General features: G+C 34.5%; 2 long non-coding RNA genes across 2 annotated transcripts; both read right to left on the minus strand.

Annotated features, from left to right (window-relative positions):
- Positions 1-421: 421 nt before the first annotated feature.
- LOC128222172 (uncharacterized) lies at positions 422-2,870 on the minus strand. The gene is made up of 3 exons (XR_008259087.1): positions 2,840-2,870; positions 933-1,041; positions 422-518 (listed from the first exon to the last, which is right to left on the minus strand). It is a non-coding gene; the product is annotated as an uncharacterized LOC128222172 (long non-coding RNA).
- A 3-nt stretch (positions 2,871-2,873) lies between these two features.
- On the minus strand, positions 2,874-15,384 carry LOC128222176 (uncharacterized). Its single transcript, XR_008259092.1, has 4 exons — positions 15,295-15,384; positions 13,824-13,866; positions 12,191-12,282; positions 2,874-2,911 (listed from the first exon to the last, which is right to left on the minus strand). It is a non-coding gene; the product is annotated as an uncharacterized LOC128222176 (long non-coding RNA).
- Between the last annotated feature and the right edge of the window lie 2,777 nt (positions 15,385-18,161).

Here is an 18,161-nt window from a genome sequence, read left to right on the forward strand (position 1 = left end):
ACGAATTCCCCTTTAACACACGACGACACTCTCGCACATCATCGTGGCAACGAGAGTGACATAGTAAAAGTTATAACTTTCTTTACAATCATTTTTAAATAGATAAAATTTCGAATTCATGTTCAATACACTGTATAAACTTATATTAAAAAATTGATAATCGAATATACATAGACTTTAAATGGAATCGGTTTTCGAACGCTCAACTTAACACTCAACAGCAAACAATCGGATCACGCTCGGCTATTTACGGAATATATGTAAAGCTTACCGGAGATGGCCGATTGCTTTCGATTGGCTTATATTTACCTCATCGCGACTAACACTCAACTAAGCAAACAATCAGATCACTCTCGGTTATTTACGGAATATATGTAAAGCTTACCGGAGATGGCCGATTGCTTACAATTGGCTTATATTTACCTGATCGCGAGCGCACTCAATTATCGTACTGCAATCCGTACTTTCCAGTTGTTGATTACAATTATAACAAATAGGACCTCTATCTTGCACGTAATCTGAAATAAATATACAATGGAAACAGCAGGGACAAACAAGAAGCGTGTCGAAATTACCTCAAAACTTAGGGAAAATATTGAAATTAGCGTTGCCGTTTTCAAATGGAAATAACGTACTTTTTTCTGATGCTGCCATTGAATAAGTATCCTGATTAAATACGCTTTGACGCTGTGTTAAATCAATGCATATAATTTAACCTTCTTCTTACGGTTAGATAAACATTTTTTTTAAAACATTTTTTGACTGGTAAGTATCTGTTTAAAAGCCGTTTTTTTTTTGCCGCACAAATATAAACGTGTATATAAAGTAGACAAAGTTATGTAGATTTAGCGCCTGGACATTATAGTGAAACCGTTATCTTTCGAAAAATGAAGCCACGCAGCAACGTTCAATATATATATAGGTAGTTTTACTTTCATCGCCACAAAGTCCAGCCTGACAAAAAGGTGAATTGCAGCATTCGTCACAAAGTATCACCGTACCATCAGCCCGTTTACCTATTGGAACGGAGCTCACACATTTCTGAAAATAAACTCAAGGAACTCTCACTGAGTTTATTTATTCCTAAGATTGACCGTATCAAGTCATTCTTTTTTATTTCTGAAAATATCTGACATCAACTGTTATGATTAGATACTCATTTAAACGAAAATTAATATTCAAAATCAATCAATTTTCATTAGGAATATAAACGCTTTGGAGCAGAATGAAACAGTTGTTGCAATGTTTTAAACTAGTTCGATTCAATTTACCAATATTGATTTTATTACGCACGTTTTATGTTATACACGAACTCATATTTCAAGTATATATGAACGTCTTCTTATTCACTCTCTATTCTATCAGCAAGCAATACTCTTGTAAAATATAGCAATTTTATTGCGTTTACCTAAATCACTTTAGATGTTAACTAGTTAAGTAAAATGTCATCTTAAAATGGAAGTTTACATATCGCAACCCAATAAAATATGATCAATAAATATATGTTTATTCTTTAATTAACCTACCATTTAATTATAATTAATGCGTATCTTAAACCGCGTGCAATATCCTTCATTGCAAATGCAAAACTTCTTTTGATACTAATCAATTAAATGGCAGGGTATGTTTAAGATTTACCAGATAGCTCAGACGGTCACGGGGTGTAGCACTACGCATTATATATTTGTTCATTGTTATTATAAAAACTCAACTGTACTTATTAACGATTACCGGAATCGGTCCAATGCAATCGGCTTTTAATACATATTCACGCTACTTTTAAACTATTGGGATATTTGTTTGTTTCATTGTAAGATGTGATGCAACTAGTGGGCACCCAAAACTATATTTCACGGACGGCTTTAAACCACGAGTGAAATATTGATTTCAGGTGTTCACGAAGTAAACTGTAAAAGACCAAATTTGGGGCTTTGTTTCATTTTAAATAGAGAATAAATGGTGGTTATCTTTATTTAAAATCAATAGTTGGTGGCTAATGGCTTATGCTAAAAGAGAGGTAATGAGTGAAATTATTGCGATATTCAATACTTGTTTTTAAGAAAATTTGATTAATTTAAAAGTGAAGGTGATATTTATCTCTTTTGGTGCTCACTCGGTGAAAAATATTACAATATTTTACTGAAACCAGCAACATACCTAAAAGAACATTTAAAGAACAGTTAACTGTAGCTTTTCGGTAAAAAGCGAAAGTTTTATGCGGACGCAACGTCATTTTTGTAAATAGCGCCGTTGAAACTGTGTCCCTGCCCTGAGCAGACTGATAGTTGGTTTTGGACGTGAAAGCAGGTTCAAGTATAACTTCAAACACTTATTGCATGAAGGCCTCCAGCCCATATACACATATGCATACAATCAATTATAAACAACGAGAGTGTTGACACAAGGCAAATATCGTATGTATTTGACAAATTGACCAAATTTGCATTGAAGTAGTACCACGATATACTTCAATACTTGCTAGTTGCTATTCATAAAGGTTTGTCTTACTTTATCAGCATAAAACAAGTACATAGACAATTTCTTAATAATTATTTCATTTTCAGATGCATTTAGCAAAAAGAACTTATGGAGACTAGGATTAGTATAATAATTCGGTGGTATATAAACTTCTCGTATGACCTTATACAATGGACATTTGATAATAAAATTGTATTTATCCTCAACAAGATTTTTACAAAATAAACAATCTTAAATCTCTAGCAATTCCAGAATGTCTTCCTGTTTCAATAGCCAGTTCAAATTTGAAATGAGTTAAAAATGTATCATAAGTATACTTTCATCGTTTTAAACACGAAAAGGAAAGCCTATAATAACTCACTTGTGAATCTCTGCATCCTACTGTTCTTCTGAAGTTGCCATTAGAAATCACATACTGAGTGGATACACACACCTAGAAAAATAACATTTAGGTAATAAACCCTGAGCTAAATTTTCTACATTCTAACATATCTTGTGTTCATTTTCTAAACAAAATAAATATAATGGTATATGTGTGCGTGATTTCAGATAATACTATACTGAAAGTTGTTATGGCCAAAATAATGAGATTTGCAAAACAGTGCCCTGAATTTCTTATCGATAATGCGAACAATGCCTACATCAGCACAATACTAAAATTTGACTTTTTAAGAAAATTATTTGCATCGCGAAATATACGAATCAAACATAAACCATGTAAAAACGTTGCGTTTAATATCTATCTTAAGGCGCAATTCAGGTTAACGGTTCACTATGAATGTACAGGCGTATAACGATAAAAGAGATACAAGTTTGTGTTCTATATAAAAGCACAAACGCTATTACGGTGAAAAAAGATACATGTTTCTGTTCTATATGAAAGCACAGGCGCTATTACGGTCAAGAAGATACATGTCTCTGTTTTATATGAAAGCACAGGCGCTATTACGGTCAAGAAGATACATGTCTCTGTTTTATATGAAAGCACAGGCGCTATTACGGTCAAGAGGATACATATCTCTGTTTTATATGAAAGCACAGGCGCTATTACGGTCAAGAAGATACATGTTTCTGTTCTATATGAAAGCACAGGCGCTATTACGGTCAAGAAGATACATGTTTCTGTTCTATATGAAAGCACAGACGCTATTACGGTCAAGAAGATACATGTCTCTGTTTTATATGACAGCACAGACGCTATTACGGTCAAGAAGATACATGTCTCTGTTTTATATGAAAGCACAGGCGCTATTACGGTCAAGAGGATACATGTCTCTGTTTTATATGAAAGCATAGGCGCTATTACGGTCAAGAGGATACATGTCTCTGTTTTATATGAAAGCACAGGCGCTATTACGGTCAAGAGGATACATGTCTCTGTTTTATATGAAAGCATAGGCGCTATTACGGTCAAGAGGATACATGTCTCTGTTTTATATGAAAGCACAGGCGCTATTACGGTCAAGAAGATACATGTCTCTGTTTTATATGAAAGCACAGGCGCTATTACGGTCAAGAGGATACATATCTCTGTTTTATATGAAAGCACAGACGCTATTACGGTCAAGAGGATACATATCTCTGTTTTATATGAAAGCACAGACGCTATTACGGTCAAGAGGATACATGTCTCTGTTTTATATGAAAGCACAGGCGCTATTACGGTCAAGAGGATACATGTCTCTGTTTTATATGAAAGCACAGGCGCTATTACGGTCAAGAGGATACATGTCTCTGTTTTATATGAAAGCACAGGCGCTATTACGGTCAAGAGGATACATGTCTCTGTTTTATATGAAAGCACAGACGCTATTACGGTCAAGAAGATACATGTCTCTGTTTTATATGAAAGCACAGGCGCTATTACGGTCAAGAGGATACATGTCTCTGTTTTATATGAAAGCACAGACGCTATTACGGTCAAGAGGATACATGTCTCTGTTTTATATGAAAGCACAGGCGCTATTACGGTCAAGAAGATACATGTCTCTGTTTTATATGAAAGCACAGGCGCTATTACGGTCAAGAAGATACATGTCTCTGTTTTATATGAAAGCACAGGCGCTATTACGGTCAAGAAGATACATGTCTCTGTTTTATATGAAAGCACAGGCGCTATTACGGTCAAGAAGATACATATCTCTGTTTTATATGAAAGCACAGACGCTATTACGGTCAAGAGGATACATGTCTCTGTTTTATATGAAAGCACAGGCGCTATTACGGTCAAGAAGATACATGTCTCTGTTTTATATGAAAGCACAGGCGCTATTACGGTCAAGAGGATACATGTCTCTGTTTTATATGAAAGCACAGGCGCTATTACGGTCAAGAGGATACATGTCTCTGTTTTATATGAAAGCACAGACGCTATTACGGTCAAGAAGATACATGTCTCTGTTTTATATTTAAGCACAGGCGCTATTACGGTCAAGAAGATACATGTCTCTGTTTTATATGAAAGCACAGGCGCTATTACGGTCAAGAGGATACATGTCTCTGTTTTATATGAAAGCACAGGCGCTATTACGGTCAAGAGGATACATGTCTCTGTTCTATATGAAAGCACAGGCGCTATTACGGTCAAGAAGATACATGTTTCTATTTATATGAAAGCACAGGCGCTATTACGGTCAAGAGGATACATGTCTCTGTTTTATATGAAAGCACAGGCGCTATTACGGTCAAGAGGATACATGTCTCTGTTTTATATGAAAGCACAGACGCTATTACGGTCAAGAAGATACATGTCTCTGTTTTATATTTAAGCACAGGCGCTATTACGGTCAAGAAGATACATGTCTCTGTTTTATATGAAAGCACAGGCGCTATTACGGTCAAGAGGATACATGTCTCTGTTTTATATGAAAGCACAGGCGCTATTACGGTCAAGAGGATACATGTCTCTGTTCTATATGAAAGCACAGGCGCTATTACGGTCAAGAAGATACATGTTTCTATTTATATGAAAGCACAGGCGCTATTACGGTCAAGAGGATACATGTCTCTGTTCTATATGAAAGCACAGGCGCTATTACGGTCAAGAAGATACATGTCTCTGTTTTATATGAAAGCACAGGCGCTATTACGGTCAAGAGGATACATGTCTCTGTTTTATATGAAAGCACAGGCGCTATTACGGTCAAGAGGATACATGTCTCTGTTTTATATGAAAGCACAGACGCTATTACGGTCAAGAAGATACATGTCTCTGTTTTATATTTAAGCACAGGCGCTATTACGGTCAAGAAGATACATGTCTCTGTTTTATATGAAAGCACAGGCGCTATTACGGTCAAGAGGATACATGTCTCTGTTTTATATGAAAGCACAGGCGCTATTACGGTCAAGAGGATACATGTCTCTGTTCTATATGAAAGCACAGGCGCTATTACGGTCAAGAGGATACATGTCTCTGTTCTATATGAAAGCACAGGCGCTATTACGGTCAAGAGGATACATGTCTCTGTTTTATATGAAAGCACAGACGCTATTACGGTCAAGAGGATACATGTCTCTGTTTTATATGAAAGCACAGGCGCTATTACGGTCAAGAAGATACATGTCTCTGTTTTATATGAAAGCACAGGCGCTATTACGGTCAAGAGGATACATATCTCTGTTTTATATGAAAGCACAGACGCTATTACGGTCAAGAGGATACATATCTCTGTTTTATATGAAAGCACAGACGCTATTACGGTCAAGAGGATACATGTCTCTGTTTTATATGAAAGCACAGGCGCTATTACGGTCAAGAGGATACATGTCTCTGTTTTATATGAAAGCACAGGCGCTATTACGGTCAAGAGGATACATGTCTCTGTTTTATATGAAAGCACAGGCGCTATTACGGTCAAGAAGATACATGTCTCTGTTTTATATGAAAGCACAGGCGCTATTACGGTCAAGAGGATACATATCTCTGTTTTATATGAAAGCACAGACGCTATTACGGTCAAGAGGATACATATCTCTGTTTTATATGAAAGCACAGACGCTATTACGGTCAAGAAGATACATGTCTCTGTTTTATATGAAAGCACAGGCGCTATTACGGTCAAGAAGATACATGTCTCTGTTTTATATGAAAGCACAGGCGCTATTACGGTCAAGAAGATACATGTCTCTGTTTTATATGAAAGCACAGGCGCTATTACGGTAAAAAAGATACATGATTCAATTCATATTAGACTATATGAAAATACTGGCGCTATTACGGAAAAATGATATACATGTTTTTGTTTAATATCAATGTACAGGTGCTATTACAGTCAAGATAAAACATGGTTCCATTCTATATTAAAGTACAGGTGCTATTACGGTGAAGCCGATACATGTTTCCGTTTTATATTAAAGTATAGGCGCTAATACGGTTATACGATATATGTTTCTGTTATATATGAAAGTGCAGGTGCTAATACGGTTAATACGATATATGTTTCCTTTCTATATGAAAGTGCAGGTGCTATTACGGTTAAATACGATATATGTTTCTGTTCTATATGAAAGTGCAGGTGATATTACGGTTAATACGATATATGTTTCCGTTCTATATGAAATTGCAGGTAATATTACGGTTAATACGATATATGTTTCTGTTCTATATGAAAGTACAGAAGCTAATACGGTTAATACGATATATGTTTCTGTTCTATATGAAAGTACAGATGCTATTACGGTTAATACGATATATGTTTCTGTTCTATATGAAAGTGCAGATGCTATTACGGTTAATACGATACATGTTTCTGTTCTATATGAAAGTGCAGGTGCTATTACGGTTAATACGATATATGTTTCTGTTCTATATGAAAGTAAAGGTGCTATTACGGTGAAGCCGATACATGTTCCCGTTTTATATTAAAGTATAGGCGCTATTACGGTTAATAAGATATATGTTTCTGTTCTATATGAAAGTGCAGGTGCTATTACGGTTAATACGATATATGTTTCTGTTCTATATGAAAGTGCAGGTGATATTACGGTTAATACGATATATGTTTTTGTTCTATATGAAAGAACAGGTGATATTACGGTTAATACGATATATGTTTCTGTTCTATATGAAAGTGCATATGCTATTACGGTTAATACGATATATGTTTCTGTTCTATATGAAAGTGCAGGTGATATTACGGTTAATACGATATATGTTTCTGTTCTATATAAAAGTGCAGGTGCTATTACGGTTAAATACGATATATGTTTCTGTTCTATATGAAAGTGCAGGTGATATTACGGTTAATACGATATATGTTTCTGTTCTATATGAAAGTACAGGTGATATTACGGTTAATACGATATATGTTTCTGTTCTATATGAAAGTACAGATGCTATTACGGTTAATACGATATATGTTTCTGTTCTATATGAAAGTGCAGGTGATATTACGGTTAATACGAGATATGTTTCTGTTCTTTATGAAAGTGCAGGTGCTATTACGGTTAATACGATATATGTTTCTGTTCTATATGAAAGTGTATATGCTATTACGGTTAATACGATATATGTTTCTGTTCTATATGAAAGTGCAGATGCTATTACGGTTAATACGATATATGTTTCTGTTCTATTTGAAAGTGCAGGTGCTATTACTGTTAATAAGATATATGTTTCTGTTCTATATGAAAGTGCAGGTGATATTACGGTTAATACGATACATGTCTCCGTTTTATATTAAAGTATAGGCGCTAATACGGTTAATACGATATATGTTTCTGTTCTAAATGAAAGTGCAGGTGCTATTACGGTTAATACGATATATGTTCTGTTCTATATGAAAGTACAGGTGCTATTACGGTTAATACGATATATGTTTCTGATCTATATGCAAGTGCAGGTGCTATTACCGTTAAATACGATATATGTTTCTGTTCTATATGAAAGTGCAGGTGATATTACGGTTAATACGATATATGTTTCTGTTCTATTTGAAAGTGCAGGTGCTAATACGGTTAATACGATATATGTTTCTGTTCTATATGAAAGTGCAGGTGATATTACGGTTGAATACAATATATATGTTTCTGTTCGATATGAAAGTGTAGGTGCTAATACGGTTAATACGATATATGTTTCTGTTCTATATGAAAGTGCAGGTGATATTACGGTTGAATACGATATATGTTTCTGTTCTATATGAAAGTGTAGGTGCTAATACGGTTAATACGATACATGTATCTGATCTATATGAAAGTGCAGGTGCTATTACGGTTAATACGATATATGTTTCTGTTCTATATGAAAGTGCAGATGCTATTACGGCAAACAAGAAACATGGTTCCGTTCTATATGAAAGCACCAGCGCTATAACGGTAAATGATATACATGTATCTGTTTTATATGAAAGTACAGGTGCTTTTACGGTGAAGATGATACATGTTCCCGTTTTATATTAAAGTATAGGCGCTATTATGGTTAATACGATATATGTTACTGTTCTTTATGAAAGTGCAGGTGCTAATACAGTGAAGACGTACATGTTTCCGTTCTATATTAAAGTACAGGCGCTAATACAGTGAAGACGTACATGTTTCCGTTCTATATTAACGTGCAGGCCCTATTACAGTGAAGACGTACATGTCTCCGTTCTGTATTTAAGTACAGGCGCTATTACGGTGAAAACATACATGTTTCTGTTCTATATAAAAGCACAGACGCTATTATGGTAAACCAGATACATGGTTCCATTCTTTATGAAAGTACAGGCGCTATTGCGTTGAAGACGATGCATGTTTACGTTCTGTATTAAAGTACAGGTGCTATTACAGTAAATAAGATACATGTTTCCGTTCTATATGAGAGTACAGGTGCTATTACGGTCAAGAAGATACATATTTCCATTCTATATAAACGTATAGGTGCTATTACGGTAAATAATATATTTGCTTCTGTTCTATATAAATGTACAGGTGCTTTTACGGTCAAGATAATACATGGTTCCATTCTATATCAAAGTATAGGCGCTATTGGGGTGAGGATTAAACATTTTTCCATTTCAAATGAAAGTACAGGTGTAATTACGGTAATGTAGATACATGGTTCCGTTCTATATGAAAGTACATGCGCTATTGCGGTAAATAATATGCATGCATCTGTTATATAGGAAAGTACAGGTGCTTTTTCGGAAAAAGAAGAAACGTGGTTCCGTTCTTTATGAAAATATAGGTAATATTTCGGTGAAGAAGAAACGTGGTTCCGTTCTTTATGAAAATACAGGTAATATTTCGGTGAAGAAGAAACGTGGTTCCGTTCTTTATGAAAATACAGGTAACATTTCGGTGAAGAAGAAACGTGGTTCCGTTCTTTATGAAAATAGAGCTAATATTTCGGTGAAGAAGAAACGTGGTTCCGTTCTTTATGAAAATACAGGTAATATTTCGGTGAAGAAGAAACGTGGTTCCGTTCTTTATGAAAATATAGGCAATATTTCGGTGAAGAAGAAACGTGGTTCCGTTCTTTATGAAAATATAGCTAATATTTCGGCGAAGAAGAAACGTGGTTCCGTTCTATAAGACAGTGCATGTGCTTTTACAATACATAATTAGATAGGTTCTTCCCAGCCGGAGCGTAGGGTGTTTTGCATAAACGAGGTTTACCGAGTTTCCTCAGAACACCCTGCGCGAGTGTTAAGGTAAACTTATCTTAAACGAGCAGCCATGGTAGATGCCTTTTTCCCACCCTCAGTTAAACAAAATAAAGTTAAAATGATCTTTTTTCGCTGGAAATCTTTTGTGCGTAGTGAAAATAATTTACGTTTATATGTGTGTGTGATAAATCGTTGTTGTCATGGATATGCGCGCAGTGATTCAGATTATGTTATTTGTCATGTCGTCCATTAAAAAGTTCTTGAGGAGAGTGCAGCATAAATGCTTCAATGCAGCATGAAAACTTATTGTTGGTGCCATTTGAAGCGAGAAATGATAACTTGGATTTTATATATTTCCACAAGACAATGTTTCCATGATGCTAAGGTCTTAAACTAAGGAACTAGTTTTGTTTTTGGATCTACTTATCTGAGGTTGAAGAAATATGGTTGCACTCTATATGAATCTATATGCGCTTTTACGGTAAAGAAGATACATGAATGTATTCTAAAACAATGAACGTACAGACTCTGGAACGGTGAAAAGGTGTTTAACCCAAAAAAACGCTCATAGACTATTATTGTAAATAAAAGGTTCATTAGTCGTTATCAATATGTGTAAAATATTTACAGACCCTATTAGGGCGCTGCTCTGGTAATTGAAATATGCCTGATGCATTCATCCTACGAACCATACCCTTTGTTTTACCGTATTCGATGTTCGAAGGATCGTATTTATGAACCTTTAAAGGTCTAGTTTAAGCCTTCTATAAGTTACCCCCCCCCCCCCCACCCCAAAAAAAAGTAATATTAATAAAAAAAATCGGTGTGTAGTAAACCTCTGTGTATTGATCTTAATTTAATTATCTGGTGCTTTCTTATCAGATTTCATCTGAGTATCCTGCAGTGAAGTTTCGGAAGTGTGATTATAATATTGGACCCTAAATTGCCCTAAGCCAATAAACCAATACACAGGAAATTGGCCCCTACTGTGACACCAGTAAGTTAGCAGAAAATGCACAGCAGGGGATTATCATGCCAAACATTCCTTAAACAAGGCCTTAAACACGACATTGTTGTATCAAAGATGTACTGATGCGTTTCATCTATGAATTACGCCGGTGACCATGCCAAACAAACGAAAAATGTTGACAAGTAAAACCCACCAACAATACACAAGCCATTAATGTAATTAAATTGTATTGTTAAATCAACCAATGACACATCCAAACGCCGTAATGCTTCAATCAAATACAGGCGTCATTACGGTAACACAAATACATGATGCATTTAAAATATCAATCCGGTTAGCGCAGCGGTTAATGCACTCGCTTCTCACCTAAGCGACCCGGGTTCGATTACCGGCCTCGGCGCATGTCAGTTTAAAATGTGGTCACAAGCCGGACAAGTGGGTTTCCTTCGGGTACTTGTCAACGAAAAGGATTAATATATTGTTGTAATAAATTGTTTCACAATCGTTGTAAAATAAATAAGTAAAAAACTAAACTAAACTTATCTTAAATATCAGTCATTTTGACCCATTCATGGTCATTAAAGAACACACAAATGAAGCGGTAATATCAAAGTCTGTATCTAGGCATTGTTTAAATTGTTCACGTTTTGTTTTTAATCAAAGTTATTGTTTCAGAGTTATGCAATTCTTAGCATAGTATATACTGTTAATTTGCCTACACAAAACGCTACAACTCAAGTATGAACAAAATAGATATATACCATACTCAAAGCTTATCTATTATTCAGCACGTATTCGGTGCGATACCGTATATACACGAATGAGAAGTAGAAGTTGTTTTTTTTACATAATTCAAGTTTCATACATAAGTATGTGATAATACTAAGACGTTATTATGGTAATTGGTACGAAGTGCTATGCCACGCTTTCAATAAGGCCATTCATTTAGAGCAATTGAAATTACATCATTAATAGATTGCATTTGCCTGACCAAAGCGCGACAACTCTATTATGACAAAAAAAGAGTTATGAAAAAAAGCTTGTTCAACCGTGTTTGCTTATTGTGACAATGTTGTAATACATATGTTCAAAAAGAAGATTAAAACAGGAATGATTGGAGTTTGATATATAAGTAAGTGTTCATAATTACTTCATGCGGGTCACATTCTTTAATGTGTTCGCAGTCCCTCGCTCTCGTCACATCGTCACAATTAAGACAATACAAACTGTCTGCACATGGAACTGTAAATGAAAAAAGACATTTATTCAGTACGTTCCAGACAATACAAATTGTCCACATATACACCCGTTAAAAAACTAAATATCCGCCACTTAAATGTTAATTTCCTGAACATTTCATTGTTAGAGTATAAATCTACACACATACATTAACGTACATATATTGTATATATACTGCGGTCGTTCGAAATTGAGGTCATTGCAGCGTTCCCTCGAGGTCGGAGTTTGGTCCCTATTATTTTTCCTTCTATTTTCATATAAATTATACTGACGCTGCATCTAAACCTCAATAAGTCGAGGTGTCAATAACACAAATCATTCTTAAAACCTTATGGCTCCATTGTGGTCATAACTTCACACTTTTGCCCGAACCCGTGTTCCAAAATAAACAAACAACTGCTAGGAGTTACAATTTAAAAAGTTTATAAATGTTTACAAGTAAAAGTAAGAAAAGAAATTTACAATTACTTAATAGCAAATAAAGAAAAGTAATGTTTTATTACTTCGTGGTAAAGTTAGGAAAGAAATATGTCCTAAGTAAAAAGAAGTGTAAGTTTTGTTTCATTGCTCGAAGGCAAAAAGCCAGGCACTATGCCATTTCTTCAAGGTAAAGAATAACAATAGTTCATAACTTCACATAAAGGCAATATACCATAACTTCAAGGCAATTAAGTGAAGCAATATACGAGGCAAAGTAAGAACCACAATATGCCATTTGTTCGAGGCAAGTAAGAGAAGCAATATGCCATTTGTTCGAGGCAAGGTAAGAAATGCCATTTGTTCGAGGCAAAGTAAGAAAAGCAATATGCCATTTGTTCGAGGCAAAGCAAGAAAAGCAATATGCCATTTGTTCGAGGCAAAGCAAGAAAAGCAATATGCCATTTGTTCGAGGCAAAGCAAGAAAAGCAATATGCCATTTGTTCGAGGCAAAGCAAGAAAAGCAATATGCCATTTATTCGACACAAGGTAAGAAAAGCAATATGCCATTTATTCGAGGCAAAGTAAGAAAAGCAATATGCCATTTATTCGAGACAAGGTAAGAAAAGCAATATGCCATTTATTCGAGGCAAGGTAAGAAAAGCAATATGCCATTTATTCGAGTCAAGGTAAGAAAAGCAATATGCCATTTATTCGAGGTAAGGTAAGAAAAGCAATATGCCATTTATTCGAGACAGAATAAGAAAAGCAATATGCCATTTATTCGAGGCAAAGCAAGAAAAGCAATATGCCATTTGTTCGAGGCAAAGCAAGAAAAGCAATATGCCATTTATTCGAGGCAAAGCAAGAAAAGCAATATGCCATTTATTCGAGGCAAAGCAAGAAAAGCAAATATGCCATTTATTCGAGACAAGGTACGAAAAGCAATATGCCATTTATTCGAGACAAGGTAAGAAAAGCAATATGCCATTTATTCGAGGCAAGGTAAGAAAAGCAATATGCCATTTGTTCGACGCAAGTACGACATGCATTAATGCATGTATCAGGACCGAATAATACGAGTATAATCCCTTACTATTAAGCAAAGGAAAACAAGTAATATTTACCAAGTACTGCTGCGAATAACAGAGGGATAAACACCATCATATTCTGAAAAAGAAAGATATACGTACATACTATATATTTATATATGTATACATTGTTTAAACAAATCAATTAAGTTTATTAGATAAGTTAAACACAATTGTGTTTAAATTCATAGACATGTATTAGTTTTCAAAGGTGGCTTAAATCTGGCGCAAAAGTGATTTAGAGCAAATGGAAAATAACGATAACAGTATTTGACAGTTTTATAGTTGTGGCTCACTTTCAGTGCATTGATGTTATCTTAGTTTTCAGTTTTTGCTGTCAATTATGATTCGTTAAATTAATTTGCTCAAAATAGTATTGCCTAAGACGAATGTACGCACTTAAATGCCCAAATTCCCAAAAGCTAATAAGGCTAAAAATAAATCACAATCTCAACTATTTTCCTCATATCAAGGCCTACTACACTAGTTCGTTCTTTATCAAATAAAATAAATGCGTATTTTCATAGAATGTGTTGATACAAACCTTTTTTGTATGTTCTAAATACCAGTAGTTCTTTCTACATGTAATTGTTTTTATTGCAAATCAATGTCTTGTATTTAATAACATGTTTGAGGTTAAATATATTTATTTGAAATGTTGCTCAAAGCTTTTAATGAACATATTGTTCGAGAGGATGCCCTTTTGACGAAACACGAAACATATTTTTATTTCTCTGTATGTTATGTGATTATAAATTGAAATGTAGATTTAATTTTTTATTTTTTGTAATATTTGATGCAATTGTTCAGCTATCTTCATGAAGTGTTTGTATATACTACATTAGCTGTATGTATTTCTTTAGACCTTGTGGTCAAGAATAACCCGTGAAAGTACAAGCACTTATTCGGCCAACGGGGTCCTTTGTTTTTGCTGAAGGGACAGCACGTTGAAGAGACATTGGTGGGATACAAGGAAGTCCGGATGCTATACCCTAGCTCTTTTTCGATAACACCCCTTTGTTGTTTAACGTGCTCGATGTAAAGCACCGATACACGGGGTACAACATTCCTTGGTTAAGTCAGTACTAAGTACACAACTTTTCCAAGCACTACCCTTTAAATACCGAGCGCCAGGCAAGAGAGCTACATGTACCAACTTTTAACGTCTTCCTGGTATGACGCGGCCAGGGATCGAACCCACGACCTCCCGCTCCGTAGGCGGACGCTTAACCACTAGGCCACGGAGAGCTAACATAACATTTCGACCTATATATAGTGCCTTTTAATATTATTAACTCAATTTAGGAATATTAAGCAATCTGTCATAGGTGTAGATTAATATAAAAAGGAAAATGGATGACAAAAAAACTCTAAATGGCATTCTGTCAAATTTAGGAAGGTCAAATAACAAATAAAAAATGTACCAACCGTATTTCAAAAGCAAAACAATATTTATCGATGCTTTATAAAGGTTAACTTACTTATTGATATCATAAAAACAGTTTACCTGGTTAAATTGTTTTCCGAAAATGTTTATACCTTCCTACGAAAGAACCTGTAACCTTTATAAATCTACACCGACTTACTGACAATATTAAATAGATCTCTTCCTTAAACAGAACATTGGAAGATTTCATAAGTGTTGTTTCTTATCTCTACTTTATTGAATGCTATCGCCGTTGTATTGAGTTCAACTTCGTAACAATACTATCTCGAAGACATCAGTTCTTAAAGCTGCACTCGCACATATTTACCGTTTCTCCAACTTTCTTATTTTTTGTTTTGGAATTATTTTTTTCTTTTGGCGTAAATGCCTGCAAACAAGTGATTAAAGACAGCTGACAGATCTCAGATTTTCATATTTCCATTCCAAATTTAATGTTTTATGGCTAAAACCGTTAGTAACGGTTTAAGAAAATGAATAAAACATGAATTTTGGAACGGAAATATGAAAATCTGCGATCTAATCTTTTGTCAGGAGTCTTTCTTCACTGGTTTGCAGATGTTTACGCAAAAGTTTGCTCGTTCCAAGACAACAAAAAAATAATAAAAAGTTGTGAAAACGTTCAATCTGTGATAGTGCAGCTTTAAATTGACAATGTATCTATATCATAACAATACTCAAGTCAGATCTCAATTTCAACTCATGTAACCGCATCAAACGGAAAGTTAGTATAATCATATATGTTTTTACACCTTTTAAAGGCGCATTCACTGATAGCAAATGTTGATTAAAGCCTTTCGTCAAGATTCCAAGGGAAAATATTTTTCATCCGAAAAGGACTTTAGCACAATTTATTGTTTTTTTAACTCAAGTATATATTTTACCTCTAAAATTACTTTTCTGCGAACTATCAACATTTTTATCGACTCATGCTATGAGAAAAAAAAATATGGATGATATTTTGTAATTTTATATATTTTAAAGTCGTTTTCTTAATCTGAGTCTGAAATAGGATTTAAGGTGTTTCGTAGTCATTAAAAGGGCGCCCATTGTTGCAAGCATTTTGAGTCTAAGTTCAAAAAGCAGACTAAGAAAATTGAATCTTAAATGTTTGAAAATAAGTGTTAAAAATTATTTTTGACAAGAGACAAGAGACGTGTGGAACAAGGTTAGTATTAAACAGCGGCCTTACCTGGATGTAGCTAATCGGATTACTTGTAATTAATAACTTACAAATAGAGTGAACGAACGCAATGAGGCATGACCATACAAACAGGACAAGTAAATAGTCAATACACTTTATACACGACAGCAAATAGTCAATATATTACATGAAGGACAGCAAACATTCACTGCAATGCATACAGAACAGCAAAAAGTCAATAAAACACACAGAAGACAGCAAAAAGTCAATACAAATACATAAAAGACAGCAAATAGCCAATACAAAGTATACAAGACAGCAAAAGGTCACTGCAATCGAACATGGCAGCAAAAAGTAAATATTTTACATCCAGTACAGCAAATAATTAATGCCATCCATAAAGAATAACAAATAGCCAATAAAATTCACATCATACAGCAAATAGTCAATAAAATGCATACAAGACAGCAACTAGTCACTGCAATTCTTACAAGACATCAAATAGTAAATGCACTGCATACAAGACAGGAAATAGTAAATGCAATGCATACAAGACAGCAAATAGTAAATGCAATGCATACAAGACAGCAAATAGTAAATGCAATGAAAACAAAACAGCAAATAGTAAATGCAATGCATACAAGACAGCAAATAGTTAATGCAATGCATACAAGACAGCAAATAGTCAATACAATACACACAAGACAGCAAATAGTCAATGCAGTGCATAAAAGACAGCAAAAAGTCAATACAATACATACAGGACTGCAATTGGTCAATACAATGCATACAAGACAGCAAATAGCAAATGCAATGCATACAAGACAGCAAATAGTCACTGCAGTACATAAAAGACAACAAAAAGTCAATTCAATGCATACACTACAGCAAGTAGTAAATGCAGTGATTACAAGTCATTAAAAAAATCGTACAAGACATAAAATAGTCAATACAATGCATATAAGACAGCAAATAGTAAATACAATGCCTAAAATATAACAAATGGTCAATATAATTTATACAAGACAGCAAATTGTCAAAAGAATATATACAGGGCATCAAATAGTCAACACAATTAACAGCATACAGCAAATAGTCAATACAATATATACACTGCAGCAATGAGTTCATACAATTCGCATAACGTAGCATATACAATCTAAAACAAACAGCAATGAATCCATTGACAACAAAACGAGAGCACAAGTTGGCTTATATTTGATATAATACACCAACTACAAATTTAAAATACTGAACAACATAAATTCCATGTCCATGCTCACCCGAATCGAAGTCGCTAACAAAAACCGCAATAATGTAGACACCCTGCGTTTGTTGCCTTAGTTTTGTCATTGCAAACGAAACTGGCTGCCAGTTTGCATGTGGCGGTTGAGGTATGGTCCTCACGTACTAAAAACAAAATGGATAACTTCATAAAATCAATATTGAGGGGAGGTATTCAATATTCAAATTAACTTAATCTTATGGGCATACTCCATAGACTTCAGTCACACTATTGGTCAGTTATTTATAACAAGTAATCCGATTAGCTACATCGTTCCAACAAATACCACTATTGAATACCAGCCCAGAGTATTACGTCGATATAATATTAAGAGAGGGTGAATTATCAAAGAGTTAATAGTAATATAATATAGTCAAAACGCATGCATTTGAAAATGTTAATATAAAATATTTAAGCAATTGTGTATAATTTGTTGAAGACATTTTTTGTCCTTATTTATTTTGTTTAAGAAAATTTGGGAAAATATCTTTTTCTTGCATT

The sequence above is a fragment of the Mya arenaria genome, chromosome 16 (genome assembly GCF_026914265.1).
Source record: "Mya arenaria isolate MELC-2E11 chromosome 16, ASM2691426v1".
NCBI lineage: Eukaryota > Metazoa > Mollusca > Bivalvia > Myida > Myidae > Mya > Mya arenaria.